At 43.5% G+C, this 22,885-nt stretch overlaps 1 protein-coding gene across 1 annotated transcript in view; it reads left to right on the forward strand.

The window, feature by feature from the left end:
• Positions 1–214: 214 nt before the first annotated feature.
• Positions 215–22,885, forward strand: part of lpp (LIM domain containing preferred translocation partner in lipoma) — a 175,634-nt gene continuing 152,963 nt past the window's right edge. The window contains exon 1 of the mRNA XM_062997237.1: positions 215–285. The gene's annotated coding sequence lies outside the window, so the exon portion shown is untranslated. The remainder of the gene's footprint in view (positions 286–22,885) is intronic.

Raw genomic sequence — 22,885 nt, forward strand, 5'->3', positions numbered from 1 at the left:
TAAAATCCTCACACAAACGAGCAATTCCACCTCCATTCGTCAAATCCCCATATATATACTCAGAATGTGAGCTGTTGCATGCGTTGTTTGCACAATGACATTCTTGGAAGCCTTGATGATGAGATTGCTGGCCACACAACTGCCTCCTTCCTTACATGGGCAACTTCAGCTGGGGCTGGAATTTGCACCCGTGACGTCACTGCCTGTTCCTCTCCCAGATTTGGGAAAAAAAAAGTTGTTTCACTTTAAAGTGGGATCTAAAACTTCAATTTCGAGCAGATCGAGGTAAGAACGAATCAATTAATGGGGAGAAGAATACGCGTTTGTGTGTGTGAGGGCAGCTGATGGGTTCGTTCATGCCAACGTTGATTGTTCGTGTGCTTGCAAATGTGCAGAATCTAAATAGAACTGCTCCGTTGCGTTAAAGGTGAACGGGGATTAAAATGGAGGGTGTGGGCATTGGTAGGCATTTGGAGGGCATTTCTTATCTCTTGCTTACAGGCGGTTTGCACGGTTTGGGTTGTGGATGTGTATCAGTGCAGAAGGCTGGCAGTGCCAGTGTTAAAAGTGTTACTGTTTAGATTCAGAACAATGCGGAAGCCGAGCAGCATGGCATCCGTGCACTATTATTATTATTATTATTATTATTATCATCATCACTGCAACACACTTCTGATCCATACATACTAACCCAACTTTTATAACTTAGTTCAATGTATATTTAAGCATAGTTTGTACTTTTGTGCAACTTTTTGCTGCTAAACCAGGCAGCCGTGACGTCACCGAGCTGCTTTGTTTATAGTGAAACCGTATAGCGAACACACAAGTTATGTTAATACACCAATAATAAAGAAATCATATGATTTTGACCAAATCTCACCGATATGGAGTGATAAACAAACCCTAAATTGAATAAACACCCTAGTTTAACCTTCACCACTGATAAAAGGGAAGTATTAAAGTGAATTAATGTAAAGACGCAATGCTAATGTTGCTAACGTTGGATTAAAAACTTAATGTCACTTAGCACCCAGCATCATGTAAATGACCTACTGTAAATACAGTATATATACTTATATTATATATCTCATAATCTTTATCAATGGTGTAATGTCTTATCTGCAATTTAAAACATTTTTTGTTTAAATTCAGCCAGTTAAACTTAAAAAAGTGAGGTATAATTTGACATGCTACCTGAAGCACAGGTTAAAACCTACTATGATTTTATTACTCTAATAGCTCTTAAATTTCAATTCATGTTTACACCACGAAGTTAATTTCATTTTTAGCACTTTCAGTAAAGTTTTATTGTTGTTTTTCTTTTTCTTTTTATAATTAGAGTTTGGCAGAGAAGGCTGACAATGTCAGTGCTACTGTTCAGATTAAAATTAATTACATTTCTACTTTATAAGCCCAGCTTTCAAAAATAAATGTCTTTTATATAATGTTTTTATATAATTTAGTAAATAATACAACATTTATGTAGTTAAATTCAGTCTAAATACAGTCTAATGTGCAGCAGCAGTGATGATGGTGTGGATTTCTTTACAATAAAGTAGTAGTGACATGTTAATAACCCAGTCATAACATTATTTTTTAAAGAGTTAAACTGACAAATTTAACAAAATTAACTCTCAAACTAAATGAACATTGAAGTTTAATAGCAATTAAGTGATTAAAAGTGACTATCTAGCTCATTAGCCATTGAAAATATAGTACAAACACACATCAGTATGTCAAAACAGCAGCTGGACTCGTGGTTCATCAGACTTCTGTTTGCTTAATTTTAATTAGTTGAAGTACAAAAATGTCCAGTAAACGCTGACAGGCACAGGGTGGAAGAATGTATGCAGGATACATTTACATTTTCAAAGCGACTTCCAGTACTGAGGGTTAGGAGCCTTGCTTAAGGGCCCAGCATTGGCAACCTGGCAGTGGTGGGGCTTAATCCAGAGACCTTCGGATTACTAGTCCAGTGCCTTAACCATTAGGATACCTGCAGCAGTACCTGCAGCATCTTTACTTACCATGATTAAATTTTTTCACCATAAAGAGTAAAAACGAATCACACGTGATGGGACGGGACGAAATCTGCCCACCACGAAAGTGCAAAGGTGTACGGACCGTGACTACGAAAGATTCCGATTCAGTTGTTAATACAGATCCCTCTAAAATGGACAGAGATGAGGACGTAAACCCACTACATTAACCAAACTCAAAAAATATGAAGATATTTACCTACATTGTGGATTCATTGAATTTCCCATGACCAAGAACACAATATCTTTTGTCAGCCTTGTTGAAAGCGTAAGAATTATATCATAATCCGTGTCAAGGGGGTCCTAGAACCTTTTCTTTTTTAAGACAATGGGCGTCTAAGAAAAAAGAAGGTTGAGAATCAATGGTCCTTGTATTCTTTTCACTCTCCTGTTTAGCTAAATTACAATACAGTAGCTGCAATAAGTAGCATGAAAGCATAATTCAATTATTTTAAATAAAAAATACTCTGAGCAATTCATTAGTCCTTGATATGAATAATACATCTGATTTGTGTCCTGCATGTACAGGCATATACACAGTAGTTTAAAACCCAATGCATTACGCTATGAAAGGTGTGTCGGTGTGTTTGAATGAGAAGCGTACGATAACATTTGGTAATGCCATGTTGCTTTATCTCACGTTGTTCACACCGTTTATCTCACATTGTGTTAAAAGAGTTAAACCTTACCTCAATTTTTCATTCTAATGTTCCTTTGTATTACGTTCTCAGTGTTTACTAGCAAATGAGAGCAGATTTGTAATTAAATAGTACAGAACATTTTTGGGGCGGCACGGTGGCTCGGTGGGTAGCACTGTCACCTCACAGCAGAAAGGTCCTGAGTTCGATCCCCAGGCGGGGCGGTCCTTTCTGTGTGGAGTTTGCATGTTCTCTCCGTGTCGGCGTGGGTTTCCTCCGGGAGCTCCGGTTTCCTCCCACAGTCCAAAAACTGTATTGCCCTATAGGTGAATGGGTGTGTGTGTGTGTGTGTGTGTCTGCCCTGCGATGGACTGGCACTCTGTCCAGGGTGTTACTGTGTGCCTTGCACCCATTGAAAAGCTAGGATAGGCTCCAGCAATGCGACCCTAAATGGATAAGCGTCTAAGAAAGTGAGTGAGTGAGTGAGAAAATTTTTGGTAGTTTTGGCATATTATTGGCTTAATATTTAAAAATGTTTATCTTATATTTGTCCGTTTAAGAAACTGGACTAATAACCATCAGCTTGTAGTTCCTGTTGGGCTCTTCAGGGCCACAAATGTCTATATTATTCATTGCAATGATAATCTTTAATCTATAGATCTACAGTTTATTTGTAAACGTGTTGCTGTGTCACCAACCGTTGGCTTCTCGTCTCTGCGTTTGTAGCACGATGTTGATGGGTGTAGACACAGGAAGCTGTAGGCAGCTGATGGTTTAGATCCCATGAGTCACTCTCACCCACTGACATTTGAATCATATAGCTAATTTTGACGTGTTTACCGCCGTGCTCTCCGTGCTGTTGGGGTCATCATTTGCCATTTATACTGTCATGCTGGTGCTATGATATTACTAATGTCAGAATGTACATAGACACGTGTTGCACTTGTTTCTTGGACTATATTATTGGAATGTACTCTGATCAGCCATAACATTAAAACCACCTCCTTGTTTCTACACTCACTGTCCATTTTATCAGCTCCACTTACCATATAGAAGCACTTTGTAGTTCTACAATTACTGACTGTAGTCCATCTGTTTCTCTGCATGCTTTGTTACCCCCCTTTCACCCTGTTCTTCAATGGTCAGGACCCCCACAGAGCAGGTATTATTTAGGTGGTGGATCATTCCCAGCACTGCAGTGACACTGACATGGTGGTGGTGTGTTAGTGTGTGTTGTGCTGGTACGAGTGGATCAGACACAGTGCCCCGTGTCCACTCACTTGGTCCACCTTGTAGATGTAAAGTCAGAGACGATCGCTCATCTGTTGCTGCTGTTTGAATCGGTCATCTTCTAGACCTTCATCAGTGGTCACAGGACGCTGCCCACGGGGCGCTGTTGGCTGTATATTTGTGGTTGGTGGACGATTCTCAGTCCAGCAGTGACAGTGAGGTGTTAAAAAAACTCCAGCAGCGCTGCTGTGTCTGATCCACTCGTACCAGCACAACACACACTAACACACCACCACCATGTCAGTGTCACTGCGGTGCTGAGAATGATCCACCACCTAAATAATACCTGCTCTGTGGGGGTCCTGTGGGGGGCTAACAAAGCATGCAGAGAAACAGATGGACTACAGTCAGTAATTGTAGAACTACAAAGTGCTTCTATATGGTAAGTGGAGCTGATAAAATGGACAGTGAGTGTAGAAACAAGGAGATTAGTGTATTCGAGGAAGATTTAATGTAATAAAACAAGAAACTCATCTGGTCAACTTTATTTCATTTGTTAATATACATCCATTCCTGCTCTTCGGTTATGATCTATTCTGGTAAAATAAGTGACCTGCCAAATATCGAGTCATGTTGTGGGTAAAGGGAGTAGGATATGTCAGGATAAAGGTGGCACATTTACAGGATGTGGGATTGGTTATGGAACATGAACCAAAAGGGCAAAGGATGCACGACACCAATGGAAACACAAGCACAGAATGTGTAAGTTGTTGGAATACAGCTGGACGAAACACACAGGATAGAGGATCTGTTGGAATACATGTTGAAAAAATGCCCATAATGACGGATTTGCATGTGGACTTGTGGGGGAAAAGAATTAGAATAGAATAGAAGATCTTTATTTGTCAACTTGGCGCTCCTGGAGCCGAGAGGGTTAAGAGCCTCGCTCAAGGGTCCAACAGTGGCTGCGTGGCAGAGCTGGAATTCGAACTTTCAGCTTTTCGATTGATAGCCCAAAGCTCTACTCACTGCCTCTACCAAGTGTGTGTTTGTTGGAATACAAGTGGATAAACTGACAATGTTAGGTCTCAGACACCCGTGATGCTGTGGCACTTTTTTAACGGCTCATCACGTATTACAGCGCTGCCAATAATGACTATTTTTCTATCGATTAATCTATAGACTATTTTATCGATCGATCAATCAATTTCCTCGGCTTCTTCCCGTAATAAAGTATGTCTGTCTGTCTACCATGCCGCCCATATAGAATATTTTTTCGATAAGTTGATTAATCTAAACCAGGGGTGTCAAACTCACGGCCCGCGGGCCAGATCCGGCCCGCCACGTCATTTGATCCGGCCCGCGAGAGCTTAAACGACTGTACGATTGTTGTGATGGTTCGAGTCGTTACAGAGACGCGCTTATTATTAAATGAGACACCTGCGCCTTTAACCGGCAACTGGTGACATCGTAGTCATGGCAACTAACTTTGACCTTCGCTGAGAAGCCATGTGACTTTTACGGCAAAAGAACGCGGGCAGTAATGTAAACAATAATAATGAATATAAATAATTATCTTGCAGTATAATACCAAAGCATCGTCTGTAAGTCGTGGCGTTTATATTCTCAGTTGTTAGTAGATGTTTAGTGAGTATATCACAGCGCTTTAGTTACAAATTTACCGTAATTAAATACAATCGTTACCGTTACTATAGCAATTAGTATCTTTACACAAAATTTTAACTCGTTAGTGCTATTTTACGTTTGGTTAAATCTCATATTGTACCAGATGTAACACTTGACTACAGCTGTGTGCTTTTACTGTATTAAGTTCTTTATTGTTTGTATTTTTACTTCATTCTGGTGCACACAGTGTATCACACAGCTGGGAAGCAAATAAAACCGACTGTATTCTGAAGGGAGCTGTCTGTCTGTCTGTCTGTCTGTTCGCTGTCTAGCTGAGCAAGGGGGATAAACTATTAGTGAGGGCAGAACAATCATCTTAAAATACACTGTAAAATCCTACATTAACTGCATCTCTCAAAATAGAGATAGATGATGTTAAGGAATATTTACACATAATCCCAAAGTGTACAAGAAGATAAGTAAGAAAATTAAGCAGAAGGAGGAAATGTAATGAAAATAAAAACAAGTTTGTGCTTCAGGAAGAGAAACGGTGCGTCTCTTGTGTTATGAGGCCGTGTCTGTGGTAAAGGAGGACAATATAAATGCAGAATTCAGCCTCCAAGAAAAACAACAGACTGCAATCACAGCAGGATACGTTACAATCGGCCCTTTGAGGGCCACAATAATGCTGATGTGGCCCTCGGTGAAAATGAGTTTGACACCCCTGATCTAAACGATTCATTTCCCTCCTCATTTAAGCTTCTTTTATTTTAACAACAAACTGTACAGCATAATAATATAACACAGAACTAAACGTAAACGGGGTTTATGTCCATATTATCCATATTAGTCCATATAAAGCAAAGTGCTTCAACTTATAGCAGAAATAAAATAGTTAGATGTAGCCACGTCTCATTAAGTCCAACGTACAGTAACGTAATGAAACAATACAGACGTGCGACATGGTGCTGGTGCTGCTGTGGTACCATCAAAGCTCAGCACAGTGAACAAACCAGCTTTTAGTTTTGTGCCAGTTTGAAGTTTCACCAAACGTTTGATGATTTTATTTGAAAGCGCTACGATCGACCTCTGACCGCTGCAGATGCATTTTTTAAGACGCATCAGTCGTGGTGGTGTAAACAATTTATAATCTGATTTTCTCGTGCCATCGTTTGATGATTGTTTTTGTGAATATTTGTTTTCTTGTCATGGAAAAATATGGTGAGACGATAAATAAAAACAAAGATTATGTTTTGTGCTACAAAGATAAGCAACATACCTGTTGTTAAGCAGTAAATGGTTGTAAAGCCTATAGGGGGGTAACACCCGGTGTCATGTGACCAGAGCAGTATAAAGGGACAGCTATAGCATCTGATCGGGGTTCTTGTACAGAGAGAACGCTGGAGGAACCCACGACCGTGCCGAACAATTCTTCAGTCCAATCCAGTCAACTATAATCTTTGTTTTTATTTATTATCTCATGTACGCGTTTTGCGTAACGGGCACGCATTTTCACCTCCTAGTACGCTTGTACGATTCCATGTTCTAAAGTACGCATATCGTTTGATCTCGCATTTCGCCAGTTTCAGTCAAGTTCTCACCAGGTTGTCACCAAAGTTGATTCCGCCGCTGAGCCACAGAGATCTGCGCGTAAGCGGAGTGCTTTCGGCCAATCGGAGCGCTTCATTTTCACCCAACCGCCCCGCCCCGCCCCGCCTAGCTTCGCGCGTCTGTCAGAGACCGTATTAATGATGAGACCCGCCACTGACTGCAGTATGAATGGGATTTCTCGCGACGCGAATCAGGGCGTCCGTTCAGGGATAAAGTCCCGCCCTTCAACAAAAAGAGCCAATCGGCTTGCTGCTTGTGCCGAGAGCGGAGGGGGGTCAGCGTGCTAGTGGCGAACCCCCTCTCGCTGTGGAGTTGGGATTTGTACTCATAAAATTGGCAGGTCTGTTTGTGGCACGATCTTGGGAATTCTTAAAATGGAACGTGGCGGCTTGCTTGATTTGACATATTCCACCAAACCCAGAACTTTAAACGCGGCCCCTTCTCTCTTGGAACAGACTTTCCCGTCGCCTTCTTTTGTCTTCCAGAAAACAACATTTCTATCACAGCTCGGCGAGCGGGTCTAGACGTTAGACGTTAGACGCCGTTCTTCACGAGAGTAACTAATGCGCTGAAATATTAATCCGTCCCTCTACAGGAAAGATGTTCAGACTTTCACTTTGATATGAATTTCAAATCAATAACGTCAAAGCCCCGCCAAGCTCGGCCGTCAAACCCCATCTCTCCGTCATCCCTCACCCGGCGTTTGGAACCAGACCTTCTTGAGATGTGAAGCGATCAGTCTGACAGGCTTGCCCACGCCGGAGTTAAAAGTTACGTCTCGCCTTTGAGGGCGCCCGTCTTCGTGGGCTGCCGTGAGTCTCGTTGGCGTTTCGACGCGGACTCTTCGTGACTGCTGACGTACGGTGTGTATGTGGTTGCCGGGAGACTGTAGAGATGAATTATTATTGTAGATGATTATGTTATATTTTATTACTGTAGACACACGTACGTGCTCACACGGCACGTCGATGTGCCTTAAATATTCAACCCCCCACCTTTAAACGTAGTATGATGATTATGGTATAGAATTGAATCTAAATATACAAGAAGAAGTCTCAGTGAACAAACATGCGTCCACATCAAATATCCATTCAACCCCCAGTCTTAGAACCTGGTGAAACCTTGACGCCTCTCTTGTGGAATCTTCACCCATTCTTCTCCTGCAGGAGCCTCCATCTCGTTGAGGTTGGATGACCTTGGTGCTTCAGCTTCTTTCTTTAAACCCCTCCAAAGATTTTCTACAGGATTTAAATCTAGACTTTGAGAAGCCACTCCAGGATATTCCAGAACTGATACCATAACCAAGCTTTGGTTGACTTGGAAGTGTGTTTGGGATCATTGTCTTGCTGGTCCAATGATCATCAAGGTTCAAATTACTATAGAAGGCAGAATGATCCTCCTTAAAATGTCATGGTATTTTTGTGAACCCATGATGCCAGTCACACGGTCAAGATTGCCAGTTCCTGCAGCAGAAAATCATCCCCATATCATCATTGACCCCCTCTATGCTTGACATAAGCCTCACTGTTCCTGTCGACCCTTCTTGTACTTCTTGCTCAAGACTGGTGTGCGTTGTGAGTCCAGCCATGAAGTCCTTGGTTGTTAATGATCTTCTAATGGTTGCCACTAGGGTTCCATTACTCGATACCACTTTATTATGTCCGATACCGATACCAATCCGTTACCGTCATTTCTCCTCTCAAACAACTAAGCAGTAATATTATAGTAAATATTATAATAGTAAATATTCTAAACCTACAACATCACACTGATGCAAAACTGCTGTTTTTATTTTCACTTTTACACACAGAACATTTAGCAGCATTTTTGGCTTGTTTTATCAGCACCGTACAAACATTTAAAATACAATTTAATAAAGTGCAGCTTCATCTGTATTTAACAAATAAATTATCATTTCAATATAAAGTTCGAGATCTGTCAACTCTCAAGTCTACACCTTACAGAGACGGCGAAAAATTATACAATAAATAATAACAAATATTAATTATAAACAGTAGAAATGAAACAATTAAATAATAAAAAAGAAACAAATGTACCTATCCTGTCTCGGCTTGGAGATCTCGCACATCCTCAACGATGAATCCATCAGTGTTATGAAATAAAACAAACTCCGCCTTTTCTCGTTTAGCCACAGACGTCCTCTTCAAAATCCAGCCGGGTTTAACCACCTAAGAACGTGACAGAACTCTGCATCAACTCTAATTGGTCCATCGCGTTTGATTGACATCCACATCTTCCAATTGTAGACACTCTATACGACACGCCGTAAAACAGTGTTTTTTGTTGTGGCAGTAGTAGATGATTTTTTTTTAAATGCTAAAAGTTTAAGTAGATCAGTGTGTTTTCATTTCTGAATGGCCTTATTTACCTTGTGTTATTTACATTAAGTGTTATTTACATTGTGTGTTATTTACATTAAGCAACAGTATCAGATTGGATTACACCTTTTTTTCCTTCCGATATCCGATCCAGTGATTTGGGCCAATATCGGACCAATACCGATTATGGGATCGGTGCCAGCCCTAGTTGCCACTGAAACATTTGTCTCAGCTTTTGTCAGGTCGTCCTGTAAGTCTTTTCTGGTGTTACTGGGGTTGTTCTTCATGGTCCAGATGAGATTGCTAACGCCAAGTTCACACTACACGACTTTCCAAGTGGTCGGGTCGCTGTACAGTTCACACTACACGACTGGATCTCTTGTAATCGGGAGTCTTTCAAGTCGGTGTGTATTTCACACTACACGACTGATCGGCGATACGGGGTCTCACACTACACCATGTATCACCGACTGGAATCGCAGGCGAGCTTCTCTGGTCTCCCGAACTACGTTTAGTCATGAAAACACACACGAGAAGTGACGAGGGGTTTAACGATACCACGTCCAAAAATGCACGTCAACAACAAGCGAGCGATCAAAGTTTGTGCGCTGATGGCTGTTCGACACCGCACTCATTGCCAGTCGGGCAACTTAGACCCAGATATTTGACAAGCTAGATATAGTTCTTCAGTCGGATCGAGTTGTTGAGTAGTTCACACATAGCGATCGAGAGCCGAGTTTCGATCGCCGAGCGAACGCCGAGTTGCTCCCGAGCCGGCAAATCTAGCGCCGACCAGTCGCCGAGCGTAAGTCGTGTAGTGTGAACTGGGTATAAGCCTCGGGATGGAATTCAGGCTGGTTTGCTGCAGCGATATAGGTTTGAATCTTCCAGACAGCACTCCCAATGATCTCTAGAGATGTTCTTATACTCGTTCCTCTTTTAGTTCCTCTTTTGCTCCTTTCAGCTTCTTATTTTTATGGTTGCAACTAACCTGAATCATGTTGTAACCCAACTTTGGTATATATAGGGTGTGTCTGAAAACCTATGAGCTGCCTTGCTGCCTACTACCTACCTGGAGGATTCTAATAAGACGTGGAACTCACAGGTCAGATTGTTTAGACGCTCTACTATAAGCCCTAAATACCAAAGGGAGAGACAAAAATTCTCCATAGCTGGAACAATAAAAGACATTTTTAACCTTGGAAAAACAAAAACTTTTAAACTTTATTACAATCACTAAATTAGGAATATACACATAATATCAGAGACTACGTAACGGATACAAAGCACCCACACAAACCTCTCCTGCTGTGAATGTAACTCACAAGAGTAAACACGGCATTAAAAGATAGATAGATAGATAGATAGATAGATAGATAGATAGATAGATAGATAGATAGATAGATAGATAGACAGAAAGATAGATAGATAGATAGACAGACAGACGGATAGACAGACAGGCAGGCAGACAGACAGAAAGATAGATAGATAGATAGATAGATAGACAGAAAGATAGATAGATAGATAGACAGACAGACGGATAGACAGACAGGCAGGCAGACAGACAGAAAGATAGATAGATAGATAGACAGACAGACAGACGGACAGACATACAGACGGATAGACAGACAGACAGATAGAAAGATAGATAGAAAGATGGATGGACGGACGGACGGACAGACAGACAGACGGATAGACAGACAGACAGACAGACGGATAGACAGACAGACAGATGGAAAGATAGATAGATAGAAAGATGGATGGATGGACGGACGGACGGACGGACTGACAGACAGACAGATAGACGGATAGACAGACAGACAGACGGATAGACAGACAGAAAGATAGATAGACAGACAGACGGATAGACAGACAGACGGATAGACAGACAGACAGATAGAAAGATGGATGGATGGACGGACGGACGGATAGACAGACAGACGGATAGACAGACAGACGGATAGACAGACAGACAGACAGAAAGATAGATAGATAGACAGACAGACGGACAGACAGACAGACGGATAGACAGACAGAAAGATAGATAGACAGACAGACGGATAGACAGACAGACGGATAGACAGACAGACAGATAGAAAGATAGATAGAAAGATGGATGGACGGACGGACGGACGGATAGACAGACAGACGGATAGACAGACAGACAGAAAGATAGATAGATAGATAGACAGACAGACGGACAGACAGACAGACGGATAGACAGACAGACGGATAGACAGATAGAAAGATGGATGGATGGATAGACGGACGGACGGACAGACAGACAGACAGACAGATAGATAGATAGATAGATAGATAGACAGATAGACGCAACGCAGTTTTAGCTTACTAAGCTAACACAGTTAGCCTCAGGCCGTTCAAACCGGCACAACCCGCTAGCACGCCAGCCAACGTCTCCCTCCGTGTACCGAAAACGCTTAAACTCTCCCCGACGCCCCAATTTACAGATAAATGACACTCGTGTAATTACTAGGGCTGTCGATCATTGCGTAAAAATTTTTATCGCGATAAAAAAAAATGTATCGAGAATAAAATCTTCAATCAAACGATGTTTTATTGGTCTGTTTGTGCCACTTCAAACATGCATCACTGTGGTTATCTGCACTGCTTTAACACAGCAACTCTGTTTATACTGTATAGAGATACAAATGACTCGAGCTGCTGCTGCTACATATCGCAAAATGTCGGGTATTTTACATCATTTTTGTTTTCAAAAAGCGAGAGAAATCATCACTAGACAAAATTACTGTTATTAATTGACACTAATGTCGATTCAGGCTAAATGAGCTCAGAGGAATTTGGATGGAAAGCTGATGAACTGAACACGGAACATTACAAACACTGCTGTTAAATGGATCGCAATGAACTGTATAAACTAGAGATGGGACGATCGATCGGCTACGAATCGGTATCGGCCGATTTTTAATCAAAATATGCTATCGGCGATCGGCGATATTTCCTAAAAGTAGCCGATCCGATCGTGTGATATATAAAAGATCACGTTAAGTCAACAGCTCAGTGGATCGATCCAGACTTTGAGCTACGAAGCGCCAACCATCGCATCACCATTCATCAACCATCGTACAGAAACCATCGTGAAAGCTCTTACGATGTAATTTTGCTGATTGTAATATTTACTTTAAAAAGATAATTCAACCCGGTCACATCCGAGTCGATTCTATCAGCACTTTATATAAACTCCTGGTTCACTTTGGTAAATCGTAAGCGGTTCTTACTTGTGATGTAGATGAGAACAGAAAACGTTACAGAGCCAATCAGAGGCAAAAGTTTATTCATTTAATGTAAGAGAGTCACACAGAATGTTCTGTAGTAGCTGGTGTTTATTTAAAACCACGACATTTAATTAATAACAGTAAACACGGAGAGATAACCGAGAAGAGAAACTTACGCTTCACATAAAAACGAATCAACTCATGAATCAATGAATCACTTATAGCGATACTGTGAACAAAGCGTCTCTGTAACTCTGTAACTGCGTCTCTTTTAAAGGCACAAACACACACATGCGCACGCTGCTCCGGTTTATCTTTACTGTGAGGCTCTTTTTAAGTTTATTTACTGCTAACCCCCCCGATCGGAATCGGCTATCGGCCGATGTCCCTGAAAGGAGATCGGAGATCGGAATCGGTGCCAAAAACCCCGATCGGTCCATCTCTAGTATAAACGCTTTAACATAGTTAACGATGTGGGTCTAACATGACGTTATACGTGTCGCATCTAGAAATGGTTCATATTAGTACCTGAGCGCCTGTTTTCAGTGGCGGCGTTACGAACAGGAACAGATCCTCACTCACTTTTACCAGGTAATGTGAACAGACTTGTCATTTTAAATAACAAATAACTGGCTGAAAGACGGGGAGCTGCTAACAACTCTATACAGGCATTGGCTGGCTTTCTAAAAATAATTTAGATTTAATTATTTCATGATAATTTTATTTGAGGTTCTAGATCTCAGGAATGTTTTAATGCTTTTGTTTTGTCCTCATGTAAAGCACTCTGAATTGCCACTGTGTTTGAAAGGTGGTAAACAAATAAACTTGCCTTGTTTTGGCTTATTTTTTATTGACAAACATTTTCTTACAATAAAAATGTGGATAACTTAATATTTTGCTTAGTTATTTTTGCAGTCGATTAATCTCGATTAATTTGGTTCTTTAATAGCGATTAAAATTTGTATCTGAATGCTGGGATCGATCTTCGGCGCTGGGGAGGCGTCGGACGCTCCCTCGTCATTCAGTCAGATCATCACTCAGAATTAAGGCGCCTCGGTAGGAGCATTTTAAGGGAGCTAGACATTTAGATTTAGACACGCCCTCTTCCCGGGAGTGTAGGATGATGGGAGATGCGTCTATAAAGACTGTAGAGTGCTAGGTTTTCAGACAGACCCCTAGACTATCAGCAGTATTATGTATTTATTCAAAATATGAGTCCAAAGCCGGGGTCGTGTCTTCTTCAAAAATGTAGTTGAAAGTGTTTTGGGAGGAAGGGAAATCTGAAGGCTTAATGAGGGCGCTCCGGCTTTTGAAGCCTCGTGTTCGGGTTCGGTCTGGAGCACGGAAGATCCAGCAACCCGCCGACGCATCCGCGCTTCACCCCGACCGACCTTCGTTTATTCACCGTTTCTGATCCGAGCGCAACTCGCGTTCGCTTTCGTTCGACTTCATTCTCGTAAAGGAAATCCTTCAGGGAAGCAGCGAGGAATCGGAACCGGCTTCGTACAGCAGACGCTCGACTGCCGCTTTGTTCTGGGACCGGCTGGGTGGTGGGATGATTGAAATAAATAGGCTACCTAAGGAAGTGATTAAGGATCTGATGAAAGGAGAACTCATGCTATCAGATTACATGTGTGGAATCATCTGGGGAAGACGAGCTGTCCGTTAAATGAGGTCTTTCAGACGAAAATAGCCCGTCTTCGGCGTTTCGGCTCACGGTTAAGACTCGTCTTCGTAGTCTTTGTTTTTTTTGGTGTGTTATTGAAGGCTCGGTTGAATAAATTGTGTTTTTTAACGCATCACTGGGTTTTAAAATTAAATTCGGGATTTTTACTCATTGATGCTGTCACTTGAGGCCATAATCACAATATACGAGGGTTCTGTCGCCTCACAGCAAGAAGGTCCTGGGTTCGATCCCCAGGCGGGGCGGTCCGGGTCCTTTCTGTGCGGAGTTTGCATGTTCTCCCCGTGTCTGTGTGGGTTTCCTCCGGGAGCTCCGGTTTCCTCCCACAGTCCAAAGACGTGCAAGTGAGGTGAATTGGAGATACAAAATTGTCCATGACTGTGTTCGATATAAAACCGACTTTTAAATGCCGTCAGCAAAACATGTTTTTGGTTAACACTACACTCACTGTCCATGTTATCAGCTCCACTTACCATATAGAAGCACTTTGTAGTTCTACAATTACTGACTGTAGTCCATCTGTTTCTCTACATCTGTTCTTCAATGGTCAGGACCCTCACAGGACCACCACAGAGCAGGTATTATTTAGGTGGTGGATGATTCTCAGCACTGCAGTGACACTGACATGGTGCTGGTGTGTTAGTGTGTGTTGTGCTGGAGTTTTTAAACACCGTGTCCACTCACTGTCCACTCTATTAGACACTCCTACCTAGTTGGTCCACCTCGTAGATGTAAAGTCAGAGACGATCGCTCATCTATTGCTGCTGTTTGAGTCGGTCATCTTCTAGACCTTCATCGGTGGTCACAGGACGCTGCCCACGGGGCGCTGTTGGCTGGATGTTTGTGGTTGGTGGACTATTCTCAGTCCAGCAGTGACAGTGAGGTGTTTAAAAACTCCTGCAGCGCTGCTGTGTCTGATCCACTCGTACCAGCACAACACACAGGCTTGATCATAAGTTTTTATTTAATTTATATAATTTCTTATTATTGTTATGATGATAAATAATATGAAATATTAAATTCATTGCATAGAATCAGCATCGCTTGTCGGTCTCGGTTTGATTGATGGGTGGCTGGAGCGGCTTCCATATTTGGCCGGTCTTTTCTCGTATCTGCAACACACACACACACACACACACACACACACACAAACACTATCTATAATTTCATGCTGGAGCCCATGAGCTCCATGAATGAATCTCGTTGCTTATACAGGTTCTATCATTAATATATATACATAAAACATTCTACAGATGCGTGATCGCCCGGCGTGCTTGTGGGCGTCCGTGGCGAGGTGGGCACCGCGTCGTTCAGGGTCCTGGTCGACTTCCGGCGACGCGGACGCTATGAGCCACGCACTTGGCTCCGAAACCACTGTGGTCAGCCGGGCCAGCGAGTGGCATTCCAATCCACGAGAGCAAGCTGAATCAATTTTTGCCCCCCTAATTTTTTCTTTTGGGTAACTTTCTCCCGTTTTCGTCTCCATATTTGGAAATGTTTACCTCCCCGTGGCCGCGGGAGGAAGACGTCGACTGAGTCATTTCGGCAGCATAAGGGCCTGCCCGCGGATCCTCCTCGCTGAAGCCACAGTGAGTCAGGGCTTCTGGTGAGACCGACACACGGGCAGACTGTGAGTACCAGACTAGTCTTAATCCTAATCTCTTACTGAAGCGTTCTCTCTGGTTCTGTTCGGGGGTTTCTGAGTCTCTGGGGTGTCTGGGGTGTCTGGGCGGGTCGTGTACTAGGGCGTCTTTCATTCATTCATTCATTCCTTCGTGGAGCTGAGATGTTTTGAGGAGGTACCTGTGTGCTGGCGATGTGTTTGGGCTTGTACGGTTGGGGACCTGGAGGGGGTCGCCCTGTCCTGCCACGTCTGACCGGCGTTGGCGCTATCGAGCGCTCTGTGATGGATATTTGAGGCTGGCTTTTGTATTACACCTCTCCTTCTGTATGGTGGGTGTAGCCTAGTGGTTAAGGTACTGGGCTTGTAATCGAAAGGTCGCTGGTTCAAGCCCCAGCACTGCCAGGTTGTCACTGTAGGGCCCTTGAGCAAGGTTCCTTTCATCTATGGTTCACGCTACTAACCAGGGTCCTTACACAGCGTCAAAGACCCCGCCCACTTTAAGTCCGGTCTTTTCCCGCCCAGCTGACTTTTAATAGCCAATTTTGTCTGCTGCACTGTCTGCACTGCCAATTACGCCCACTGGGGGCAGATGACCGGTAGCAGTGCTGAGATTTGAACTCGGATTTATCCTGCGCCGCCACCTGGGTGCCCGGACGCTTGTGTCGCTGATCACAGTCCGGATGCTTTCTCTTATTTTTGGACCGGAGCAATGGGCAGAAATGGACTGTGTGATGGTCCATCCCAGATACCTTGGAGCCCAGAGAACTTGACGTTGCTTCTTTACACGGTTACCACAAGGCTTTTTTTTTTTTTTGCAATGCTGTTTGTGGTGCTCGAGAAAGGTTTGCTGAAGTAATTCGTCACCCATGTGGTTCCATCAGCTACTGATGAACGATGGTTCTTGTTGCAGCGCCGTCTGAGGATTAAGGGATTAAGAGGATTAAGTTTAAGAGGATGTTGACACCTGACCCTGATTTTGTTGGTCATCTTATTCCAAAACCTTGGATATTAATATGAAGTCGGTTTCACCGCACACACGCTTGCAGCTCTAATCTGTTATATCCGAGGGAAAAGGCGGCGAGCGGTATCGGAACTCTGAGGGAGGTTAAACCTCGATGTGTTTGGTCATACCTCTCATTCCTTTGGGGAAAACACACGCGCGCGTCTCTGACTCCCTGGAAAGCGCCAACTGGCCATGTTTGGGCAAAGAATCCAGTGAATGTGATGAATCTTGGCTGGTCGAGGTGCCGCGTCTGGAGAAATCGGGCGTCCGGGGCTGGTTGAGGGATCAGTTGACGAGTTCAAGGTCCAGTCAGGTCTAATCAGGTCCAAGTGAAACCTGCTACTGGGTTTCTGTACTGCTTAGACTTTCCAGTTGTAGCCTAGTGGTTAAGATGCTGGACTAGTAATCGGAAGGTCGCTGGTTCAAGCCCCACCACTGCCAGTTGGGCCCCTGAGTGAGGCCCTAAACACTCAATAGCTTAGACAATATACTGTCACAGTACTGTAATGGAAATGTAAGGATTTGTTTTTAAGAAAGTCTTTCCAATACTTGGATCCATGACTGTGGGGATCTATACCGCCGTCTCGGTCGGCATTCGGTTCATCCCAGAGCTATTACAAGAGGAGTTGAGCAGTTGCACCCAAGCCTAAGACGACCACGTGCAATGTCAAATTCACAGGGAAAGAGGTGTAAAGCACGTCACCGTTACACCCTGGACCTGTAAACATGTTCACCTGGGTCACCTGAATTGCTCCTATAGGAGGAAATCCGGGTCCTGAAGCCCTGCCATGGTGTCTGTTAGTCATACCCCGTGCCCAGTGGTCCAGAGAGACCAAGGAGCAATTGTTGTAAATTGCTTGTACCGAGCTGGTGCTGTGGCAAGGAAAGGTGGGGCTTAATAGGATTTCGGGTAGCTTAGGACGCGTGCGGTGGGGCGGGGGGGGTAGGGGGGTGATGTTCCTGCTGGGGATGCTGGAGCGCTGGGATAATCCCATTAGCTCTGGCTCGATGCTAAGCAGGTCTGCACCGCCGGCTCCGGGCGTCTCACGTCCTCAGAACTTCAGAATTCATTTTCATGTCGGTGTGAACGAGACTTTTAAAGCTCCTGATGTGTTTCGGGTCGCGACTCGCCGCGGTGTTGTTTTGGTGTTTTGTATTACCTTTGATTTAGACAGGTAAAGCACTTTAGCTCACGCACTGCTATGATCTAAAGATCCAGGGTTCCGATCTCGGGAAGGGGAGGTGCACCTGTCGGTGCGCTCTCTTGTGCAGGTCCCAAGACCGGTTAGGAGAACGTCTTCTTATCAAAACACATCTGGAACAGCAGCACGAATCCTCACAGGTAGCCTACGCGCTCCACCAGCTTCTCACTAGTGTTTACTTACATTGTGTGTCGTGCAGCGCCCCCTATTGACGACGCATCCTCGCTTCTAATAAAAAACGACCCCATACCATGACAGACCCTGCCTTTATGCACGCCCCTTTAATCCCAGTGTAGCGTATTCGATTCGTCTTCCGCTGATGGATACTCGCCCGTTATACTTGCGGTTATCCGCCCTTATTTTGGTGGATTGGCAGCGTTCACACGTTCTTCCACTTCCGCCCCCTTTAAGTCCGGTCGTTTCCCGCCCGGCAGACTTTTAATGGCCAATTTTGTCTGCTGCATGCACCGCCAATTATGCCCACTGCTGGGGGGAGAGGGGGGGGGGGGGGGGTCAGATGACCGGTAGCAGTGCTGAGATTCGAACTCAGAATTATCCTGCGGCGCGACCTGGGTGCCCAGACGCTCGGCTTTCGGTCGTGTCGCTGATAACTAGGGCTGTTGCGGTGAAATAATTTCCCCTTGCGATATTCAACCTGTCTCAATATCGCGGTACGCGGTAATATCGCCAATTTTTTTTGTTTTTGAAAATTACTTAATTAATCTGCATTTTAGAGCTATATAAACAAGCTTTATTGTTAGGCTGTGATTCGGTATATTATTGCTTTATAATGACAAAGATGAGACGGCTTTAAGACCAATGAAATGCGTGTTTAATGTTAAATACAGAACAGAGCAGGGATGCGCGTCTTTTCTCTATTAAAAAAAGGTTTAAATTTAGCTCCTAGGCTAGATATACAGTGTGAAACGAAAAAAATAAGTGTTTAGGCTAAATATTGTAAATACACATCTAATCAAAATATGGTAAAAAAGAAATATAATAAAGTCTGTAAGAGTTTAAACCTGCGTTATTATGCGCGCTAGAAGAACCAACACGTTCATCTGATGTGGTTTAGAGAGAATCTGAGTGGGGTAGCGATGTTCCCCTCGGTACTAAAACTCTCTCTGATGGTGCTCGTTACACTAATACACGTGTACTGTACCTGCATGCAACTTTACAATGCGACAAACTATCTATTTAGTAGGTATAATTAACATAACAATATATACTACATTACAAGTTATTATTCGTTTCAATACATTTTTATTCAACGAAAAAATACATTTAAATCATTCCAGCAAGCCAGCAAGAGAATATTTGCAGGCTGCAATGCCATATTAACCGTCATTAAGTGTTTTAGTTCACCAAGGCTGTTTGAATATAGTCTAAATTACAAGTATTTACTGAGTGTGAACTCGATTTGATCATTAATAAACTTGCCTATAATTCCTGTTGCGATTGTTTACATTTTAAAACACAAAGCCTGACACTCAGCAGCAACGCATGAGAACAGGTTGCGGGAAAATGACGCTCTTAGCTCATTTTCATTATGAATTCATTTAACATTTATTACGCCCGAATGTAAGCGTAAAACAAGATGGACCCTGCAACAATATAAACAAAAAAAAAATAGAAGAAAGAAAGAAAAAACGTGAACACCGCGGTGTTGCGGTTGCTTGGCATGCCCTGCGGTTGGCTGGTCTATACCGCGATATTTCAAAATTGCGGTTAGCGCGACAGCCCTATTGATAACAGTCCGGATGGTTTCTCCAAAGAAAGAAATGGACTGTGTGATGGTCCATACCTCAGTGCCCAGTGAAGTCGACGTCGCTTTTGGACCCGGTGGGACGGTTATTTTTATCCGGTCTTGGCAGACCTGCGTCGTCAATAGAGGGCGCCGCACAACACCGAGAACAGTCGTAAGAAGCCGGCGGGGGGCGTAGATCACCGCGAGGACGGCACGGATCAGCGCGGATCGACTGATGGTGATAAGACGACGTTCTCTGTCTTCTACGACCTGACACGCCCACGGGTGCCGTCACGGTTCTCTGGTTCCAGCTGAGAATGAAGGGGTCTGTGTGTAGAGAGAGACCCGATGTTTCCCGATTCAGAACCTGTTCATCTGTAGTGGAAATGCACTGAACGGTTCTGGAACTGGAACCGGAACCTGTTCCACGGTCGAAGAAAACAGTGGCTAAACTGCGCCCTTGTTATTAGCCAATCATGTCCATGCAGACGCCGGATCTGGTGGCTGTGCTGAGTGATGATAACGCGCCTCTCGCATTATTTACCTGCGTCGTCGTTCCTGAGGTGTTGCAAACGTCTTAACACGTGCTAGTGGTTTTTTAAACGCCGTTTCCTTTCCTGGCGAACGATCCACAGAAAATTCATTTTTACATTGTCGAATTAGCGAGGAATTAGCAGCTAATTTTACCTTTAATGTGAGTTAATGGTTTCCACACGTCTGGCTGTTCAATAGATTTAAAAGCTTCTTGAAACGTCGTAATAATAGAAATTCTTCTCCTGACTGAACGCAGTCGTGAAAATGAGTAACGAGTGAGAGGATGAGAGCTGCTCACCAGCTTTAATGGATTATTAAATCCTGACTGGATCTGAGAGCACAAATCCTGCACAAATCCTGCTCTTATACTGGTTTTACTGGGTTTTTAACAGTGTGGACAAAAGTACTTTTTACAGAACAAACTGTCACAAAGGAATAAAAATACTTTTATTCACTGTCTGATTACATGGCTTTACTTTCATTTAGGAACACTTTTATTTAAACGTGTGTGTGTGTGTGTGTATGGAATGAGCATTGTTCCTGTGTGTGTGTATATACAGTGTATCACAAAAGTCAGTACACCCCTCACATTTCTGCAAATATTTCATTATATCTTTTCATGGGACAACACTATAGACATGAAACTTGGATATAACTTAGAGTAGTCAGTGTACAACTTGTATAGCAGTGTAGATTTACTGTCTTCTGAAAATAACTCAACACACAGCCATTAATGTCTAAATAGCTGCAACATAAGTGAGTACACCCCACAGTGAACATGTCCAAATTGTGCCCAAATGTGTCGTTGTCCCTCCCTGGTGTCATGTGTCAAGGTCCCAGGTGTAAATGGGGAGCAGGGCTGTTAAATTTGGTGTTTTGGGTACAATTCTCTCATACTGGCCACTGGATATTCAACATGGCACCTCATGGCAAAGAACTCTCTGAGGATGTGAGAAATAGAATTGTTGCTCTCCACAAAGATGGCCTGGGCTATAAGAAGATTGCTAACACCCTGAAACTGAGCTACAGCATGGTGGCCAAGGTCATACAGCGGTTTTCCAGGACAGGTTCCACTCGGAACAGGCTTCGCCAGGGTCGACCGAAGAAGTTGAGTCCACGTGTTCGGCGTCATATCCAGAGGTTGGCTTTAAAAAATAGACACATGAGTGCTGCCAGCATTGCTGCAGAGGTTGAAGACGTGGGAGGTCAGCCTGTCAGTGCTCAGACCATACGCCGCACACTGCATCAACTCGGTCTGCATGGTCGTCATCCCAGAAGGAAGCTGACGCACAAGAAAGCCCACAAACAGTTTGCTGAAAACAAGCAGTCCAAGAACATGGATTACTGGAATGCCCTGTGGTCTGACGAGACCAAGATAAACTTGTTTGGCTCAGATGGTGTCCAGCATGTGTGGCGGCGCCCTGGTGAGAAGTACCGAGACAACTGTATCTTGCCTACAGTCAAGCATGGTGGTGGTAGCATCATGGTCTTGGGCTGCATGAGTGTTGCTGGCACTGGGGAGCTGCAGTTCATTGAGGGAAACATGAATTCCAACATGTACTGTGACATTCTGAAACAGAGCATGATCCCCTCCCTTCGAAAACTGGGCCTCATGGCAGTTTTCCAACAGGATAACGACCCCAAACACAACCTCCAAGATGACAACTGCCTTGCTGAGGAAGCTGAAGGTAAAGGTGATGGACTAAACCCAATTGAGCACCTGTGGCGCATCCTCAAGTGGAAGGTGGAGGAGTTCAAGGTGTCTAACATCCACCAGCTCCGTGATGTCATCATGGAGGAGTGGAAGAGGATTCCAGTAGCAACCAGTGCAGCTCTGGTGAATTCCATGCCCAGGAGGGTTAAGGCAGTGCTGGATAATAATGGTGGTCACACAAAATATTGACACATTTGGGCACAATTTGGACATGTTCACTGTGGGGTGTACTCACTTATGTTGCAGCTATTTAGACATTAATGGCTGTGTGTTGAGTTATTTTCAGAAGACAGTAAATCTACACTGCTATACAAGTTGTACACTGACTACTCTAAGTTATATCCAAGTTTCATGTCTATAGTGTTGTCCCATGAAAAGATATAATGAAATATTTGCAGAAATGTGAGGGGTGTACTCACTTTTGTGATACACTGTATATATGTGTGTATGTGTGTATAGGTGTATATGTGTGTATGTGTATATATGTGTGTGTATGTGTATATGTGTGTGTGTGTGTGTGTGTGAGAGTGTGTATATATGTGTGTGTGAGTGTGCCGGTGCTCTTTATCCGCTTCGACTCGCCCCGTGTTCTCTGTGATGTAGGAATGTAATCACCTACTGACCCACATCATCTGCTTGG

This window comes from Trichomycterus rosablanca, chromosome 6 (genome assembly GCF_030014385.1).
Source record: "Trichomycterus rosablanca isolate fTriRos1 chromosome 6, fTriRos1.hap1, whole genome shotgun sequence".
Classification (NCBI taxonomy): domain Eukaryota; kingdom Metazoa; phylum Chordata; class Actinopteri; order Siluriformes; family Trichomycteridae; genus Trichomycterus; species Trichomycterus rosablanca.